Source organism: Magnolia sinica, chromosome 10 (genome assembly GCF_029962835.1).
Source record: "Magnolia sinica isolate HGM2019 chromosome 10, MsV1, whole genome shotgun sequence".
NCBI classification, from domain to species: Eukaryota; Viridiplantae; Streptophyta; class Magnoliopsida; order Magnoliales; family Magnoliaceae; genus Magnolia; species Magnolia sinica.
The window spans coordinates 691,783-698,832 of NC_080582.1; positions in this window are offsets into that span (position 1 = coordinate 691,783).

Below are 7,050 nucleotides of genomic sequence, written 5' to 3' on the forward strand. Positions count from 1 at the left end.
CAGGTTGCCGACGCCAAATTTGTGAGATTCTATCAGAACGACTGTTGATTTTTATTTTTATTTTTTTTTCATTTTTAGTATTTAAAGTAAGTTTTAGTTTGATCATAACTCTTTATCCATGATACTTTAAAAGTTGTGTCCAACATGAAAAAGGCTTAGAAAATTTAGTGGAACAACATGGTTAGGCTAAATAGGACACTATATTTGGCTGAAAACCATGAAGTCTAGTGGAAATCATGGCCATATGCTATTTATAGTAAGTCACAATTTTATGGAGTTTTAGTTGTAGTTTGATCCTAAAACTTCTTCCTAGGGTTCATATTACCATTTAAGGGATTGTAAACTTGTCTTCTTCTTTTTTTTTTTAATCAACAATCAATTTATTTTAGATTTTATAGAATTTATTTCCATTTTCCATCTCTTCTTGTGGGATTCGAGGAATCTCTACTAGGAGTCTAGAGAAGCACCATAAATTTAGAATAATTATCCCCTGAGGAAGATGGTGCTGGTGCTGGACCTCATTACGTCCATCACTGCATCACAAAACCAAAGAACAATAGGTGTGGGTCACTTTAAAGAGTGGGTCCGACTGATTTCCATGCAGTAGGTCTTCTATGGTTTTGCAAAGTTTGAATTTCTTGTACGCATGGCATCTTGGCAGGGAAAATTGACAAAAGTTCACGTGCAACGCCTCAGGGGCCTTTGAAAAAGCTTTGCATCAAACCTACTTTGGGTGACAATCAGTTCCTAATATCAAATTCAAATTTTAAAAAAGTAAAAAAAGAAAAATGCTACCTATTATTTATTCTTTATTATTCTATACTGTACTAGTCTTTTTATAAGGATGCATTGATGATGTCATTAGAAGCTACTTAGACCGGTCCTCCTTCAAAATAGAAGTTATTCTAAAGTATAAAGGTGTTTGGGAACATTTCTTTATCCGAATTATTTGTTTTAAGAATCTAAAATAGGCTTAGAACTGCCTTCTAAAAGAAAATGGAGGTGACCGATTTCTCATCAACTTTGTTGGATGACAGGTGTCTGATCTGGCTTATTCAAAACGGGTGGTTAGAAATTAAAATAAATAAATAATGGCCCATATTGATTTAAGGGGAGTTTGGATCTTAAGTTACTTAGTTGAGATAAATTACTTCTGCCTCAAGTAGCTTATCTTGGTTTCTACTTATTAAGTTGAACTGATTAAGTACATTTAAGTGAAAAAGTTACTTGTAATTGATCTTATAGCAAACTAACTTATTTCAAATAAGTTAATCTATTGTTGCAAATAGAAAAAGTAACTTATTTGGTGGTATACAAATAGGCCTACTAACTAAACTCTGTTGGGCCCACCATGGATGTACATGTGGATTAATTATCCATGCCATCCATCTAATTTTTCAGCTCATTTTAGGGGGTTGAGCCCAAAATTGAAGCATAAATAAAGCTTAAGTGGACCACACCACAAGAAACAGTAGGCATAATGCCCACCATTGAAACCTTCCTAGGGCCCACAGTGATGTTTAGTTGTCATCTCATCCATTCATAAGCTTACAAAGATGTGGATGAAGGTAAAACACAAATATCAGCTTCATCCAAAGGTTCCCTGGACTCTAACCAGTTTTCAACGTATATTCAATTCACACTTTTTCCTGTAGTGTAGTCCAGTTGAGCTTTGGATATTCTTGAATTTTGGGACTGTGCCCTAAAATGACCTGAAAAAAATGGATGGATGGCATGGATATGACACATATATCACGGTGGGGCCCACATAAGTTAATCATTACTCATCATGCAATCCAATTTCGAAATTTAGGCCCTGGCATGCTCATGGTGTTCCTTACTTGAAGAGTCTATCAGCATGGTTTTTGGGCTGGTGCATATTTTCAGTGTGCCCCACCTCACATACATTTCCACGTATTGTAATTACCATACATTAGAATTGTGTGGGACCACCATGATGTCTATACATGTGAAATCCAAACTGTTAATCTGATGTGCCTTCTAATGTTCAATTGTATAACCTAAAATCATTCTAGTATAAAACTTAGACAACACATGAGACGGGTAACAATGCACAATCATGCCTAGGACCTATTTACATCCACATGGTGTTGCCCCATCTGACTTTTTGGTGTCCCTTCATCCTGGTGAGGCACAACCGATGAATGGATTAGATGGCTTGTCAAAAACATGGTGGAACACAATTCCCTCTTCAAGTTTCTATGGTGGTCTCCAACGTTCTTCATTTTTCGCTTTGATTCATATGAACCGTAGATTAAACTTGATTTTGATATTTATAACTAAGGGCTGTTTGTTAACTCTTAAAATTAACACTTAACACAGAATTGAGAAAATGTCCTAGTATTTCATCGAATTCTTTGGGCAATAAGAGTCTGGCTTAATGGTGAATGCTTAATGCACTCCGTAAATTTTTCTATTAAAATTATTTTTGCTTCAAAAAGTATTCCACTTTTTAAGTTACTATGAAATTTTATTTTATTTTTTCTTTTAAATTGTTTGCCTCATAGAAAACTAACTTTTAACATGTGAGACTTATTTAAGCCCCACCATGATTTATGTGTTCAATCCACACTGTTCATCAACTTTTTCAAATCATTCTAGAGCATGATCCCAAAAATTAAGTACATGTAAGACTCAAGTGGGCCACACCATAAAAACCAATGAAAATTAAATAAAACTCAAGTCGACCATTAAAAACCTTTCGGGGGCAATAAATGTGTTGGATCAAGTTGATCTTTGTTTTTTCCCTTCATCTAACCTAATCAACGGATTGGATGTTGAATAAACAGTACAGTGGGCCTTAGGAGAATTTTAATGGTAGATATCCAATCACTATTGTTTTCCTGTGGTGTGGTCCACCTGAGATTTATATCCCTCTCGTTTTTTGTGTGAAGTCCTAAAATGATTAGTAAAAATAGATGAACGAAATAGATGATCGTGATGGCCCAAAGAGCACCGACCGCCAGCCAAGGGTCGGTGCCGTGGGAGTAGATACGTGTCGTGGGAAGACGAGTGCCTACGCAGCTACGCTGCCCAGCTCCGAGTTGTGCAAAACGGTTTGATCAAAGTTACGTGGGCTCAAAATGATGTATTTATTATATCCACACTGTTCATCCATTTTTTGAGATCACTATAGAGCATTAGGCAAAAAATGAATCATATCCAAAGCTCAAATGAACCGCACCAAAAATAACAGCAGGATAATGATTTTCACTGTTAAAAATTTCGTAGGGCCACCAGAATATTTATTTTCCATTCAATCTGTTCATGAGGTCACAAATAGGAAAAACAAATTTCATATTGATCCGAAACTCAATGGTAGACGTTCAATCCCCCACTACCTTTTGCAGTGTGATACATTTCATCTTTAGATCTGCCCTATTTTTGGGGTAAAGCCTTAAGACTAGCTCGAAAAATTAATAGACGGTTTGGATATAACAAATACTTCATGATGTCACCCACAGAATTTGCTGACGTCAATACACCAGATACGTAGCTGGCTGTGGTACACCGGCCGGAAACGGATTGGCTACTCCCCCTACCACCGGCCTGGTGGCTGATGTCCGGTACTCTTTGGGCCCCACCATGATGTATGTGTTTCATCCATTCCGTTCATCCGTTTTTTGGATCATTTTAGAGCTCGATGCCAAAAATGAGAGTGATATAAATCTCAGGTAGACCACACCACAGGAAAACAATAGTAATTGAATATCTACCATTAAAATCCTCCTAAGGCCCCTTGTACAGTTTATTCAACATTCAATCTGTTAATTAGACTCAGATGAAGGGAAAAAACAAAGATAATCTTGATCCAAAACTTATATGACCCGAAAATGTTTTTAATGGTTGACGTTCATTCAACACTGTTTCCTGTAATGTGGATCATTTGGGACTGTTATATCACTCATTTTTTCTCTAGGACCATAAAATGATCTAAAAAAATATATGAACGGCATGTATGAAACAAATACATCATGGTGGAGTCCACATAACATCGACCAGCAGCCATTGGCTGGTGGTCCACACCGGCCAATCCGCTCCCGTCCAGATCGGACGCGGATTAGCAGCGCCGGACGCGGATGGACGCGGATTCCTGCGAAAACAGGAGGTTTTGAGCGAGGATTCTGGGCGGGGCCAACTGTAATTTTTGTGAGAAATCAAACCTGTCCATCCGTTTTTTGAGATCATTTTAGAACATATATCCAAAAATTATAAGGATCCAAAACTCAAGTGGGCCATACGAGATGAAACAGTAGGAAAAGGAATGACTACCATTGAAATCTTCTTAGGCTCCACCTTGATGTTTTTATTCCATCCAAACCGTTTATAAGGTCATTTTCACTGAAATGAAGTGAAGAAAACCAAGAATTTAAGTCGATACAAAACTTTTATAGCCATATAAATGTATCAATGTTGGTCACTAATACTTACTGCTTTCTCTCGTGTGGCACAACTATGTTTTAGATACACCTTATTTTTTGTCACACGCCCTAAAATGAGCTCGTAAAACGGATGGACAGAGTGACTTTCTCAAAAACATTGCAGTGGACCCACACAGAATCCTTCTACAGGAAACCCATGCCAAAGGTTCCGCAGGAAATCCGCGTCAGACGCAGATTAGCCACTAACATGTTGATTAGTGAGAATAGCTACTGAAGTGACGTCACCAAGTTACGTGGGACCCATCATGATGCATGTGTTGTATCCACACCGTCCATCCATTTGGTGATATAAATTTAAGGTATGACCCAAATAAGGAGTCCGATCCAAAGCCCAAGTGTGCCGTCCACTGTTAAAAATTTATAAGGGCCACAAAAGTTTTCGATTGGTTTAAGTTTGGTTTAAGTTCACGATGTTTTTATTTCATCTCAGTCAAAATGACTTTATAAACCGTTTGGATGGAATATAAACATCAAGGCGTAGTCTAGGAAGGTTTCAACGGTAGGCATTCCTTTCCCCACTATTTCATCTTGTATGGCCTACTTGAGTTTTGGATACTCCTCAATTTGGTCTACTGTCTTAAAATTATCTTAAAAAATGGATGGATGTGTTGGATTTCTCACAAACATCATAGTGGGCCCCACCCAAAATCCTTACGCTGAAACTTCAAGCGAAAGGCTTTCTTTAGGAAATCTGGTGAACGTCGGTGAGCCCACCTTTATGTTTGTGAGAAATCCCCCTGCCCATTGGTTTTGTGAGTTTATTTTAGGACATGGGACCCAAATTGAGGTGGATCCAATAATCAAGTGGGTCCAAAAGGTGAGGATTGAAAGTCCTTATTTGAAATATTTGTGTGGAAATATAAGAAATTTATCTATTTTTTTTAATGAACAATGATATTTTATCTGTTTTTTTTATGAATAATGATATTTTAATTTTCTGTTAATTACTTTAGTTTATTTAAATTAAATAGAATAATTTTATTTCTATTTAATAAAAAATATTTTCTTTATAATGTAAAATATTTCCAAATAGGAGATAGGGGCAAACGCGTCAAATTAACATATCTATATTTCTTATGTTTGTTAACAAACAGGTTGTTTCAAATTCGGTACTTAATTTTTAGACTTCCGCCATAATTACTAAACAAGTTTTTTGAATTCAAATTTCAGATTTAGGCCCCATCTGTTAAAACAGAAGTCTAAAGATTGAATCTAACATCTGAAGCCTAAATCTGAAATCTGAAGCCTGAATATGAAATATGACGGTAGACTTCATATTTAACAAACAGGGCCTAACATGGGTCTCATCTAAAGGATGGGTTGGATGACACTCCCACATCAGGGTAGGATCCACACAGCTTAATGATTTAAGCATTTAGTGGTACAACTAAGCAACTCAGTATAGGCAAAAGAACGTGGGGCCTGTTTGGTGCAAGGGATTGACTGATATTAAGTGGGATGGAAAGCCTTTTTTTTTTTGTAATAAATACCATGTACAATGGATTTTCTCCTAATTCCATGAGAGCGAATTTATTCACTTTCATGTCTGGGTCATATAGGTATGGCTTAAATACTTGTTTTGATTCCATAAAATCTTTAAAACCAAATTAGGAAATCTAATGGTCAAATGGACATCTCCTGTGAAAGCCTTTTGCAGGAAGTTCTACGGGAAAATGTGGTGGGGCCTACCTTGATGTTTGTGAGGAATCCACCCCATCCATCCATTATGTGAGATCATTTAGGAGATGCAACTAAAAGTGAGGTGGATCCAAAACTCAAGTGAGCCATGCAAGAGAAAACAGTGGGGAAAGAAATTCCTACCATTGAAACCTGTGGGGCTCCACCTTGATGTTTATATCCCAATGTTTATAAGGTCATTCTTGCTCGGATGAACCGACAACACAAAAAGTCCTAGCGTGAAACAAAACTGTAACTTTTGTTGCCATATAAATGTTTCAATAGTGGTCAATCAATCCCCATTGTTTCCTCTTGTGTGGCCCACTTGATTTTTGGATCAACCTCGTTTTTGGTCACATGCATTAAAATGATCTCACAAAATAGATGGACGGAGAGGATTCCTCACAAACAAGGTAGGCCCCACCCCGATTCCCCACATAGGAACTAGCTTTTCACGGGAAATCCAAAAGATTGAGAAAATCCAAGTTCTAGCGGATGTAATCTGAGAGGGATTGCAGAAATTCCTCTCTACTTCATCGTCCGTACCAGCGCAGGACTCCATGTTTGAAACCCTAGCTTTGATACGAGAGAAGGTTTTTCTTATAAGAGATTTTAAAGTTCCATCTCACTTAACAGGAGCGACGACAGAAGTGATCCGGACCATCGAACCTTAAATCGGGCGTATCTTGTAATCCGGAATGAGTTATCTGACGTAAAATATATGAGATTGACGGTCTTTACCCTGTTTTAATTTCATTTTTACTATAAATAGTAAGTTTTAGTTTGATTATAACTCTTCATCCATCAGGCTTTAAAAGAGAACAGTTTGGTGAAGCCAAATAGGACACTTACTATTTTTGGCCGAAAACCTTGCGCACTAGTAGGCATTACGATCGTCTATAAATAGTAA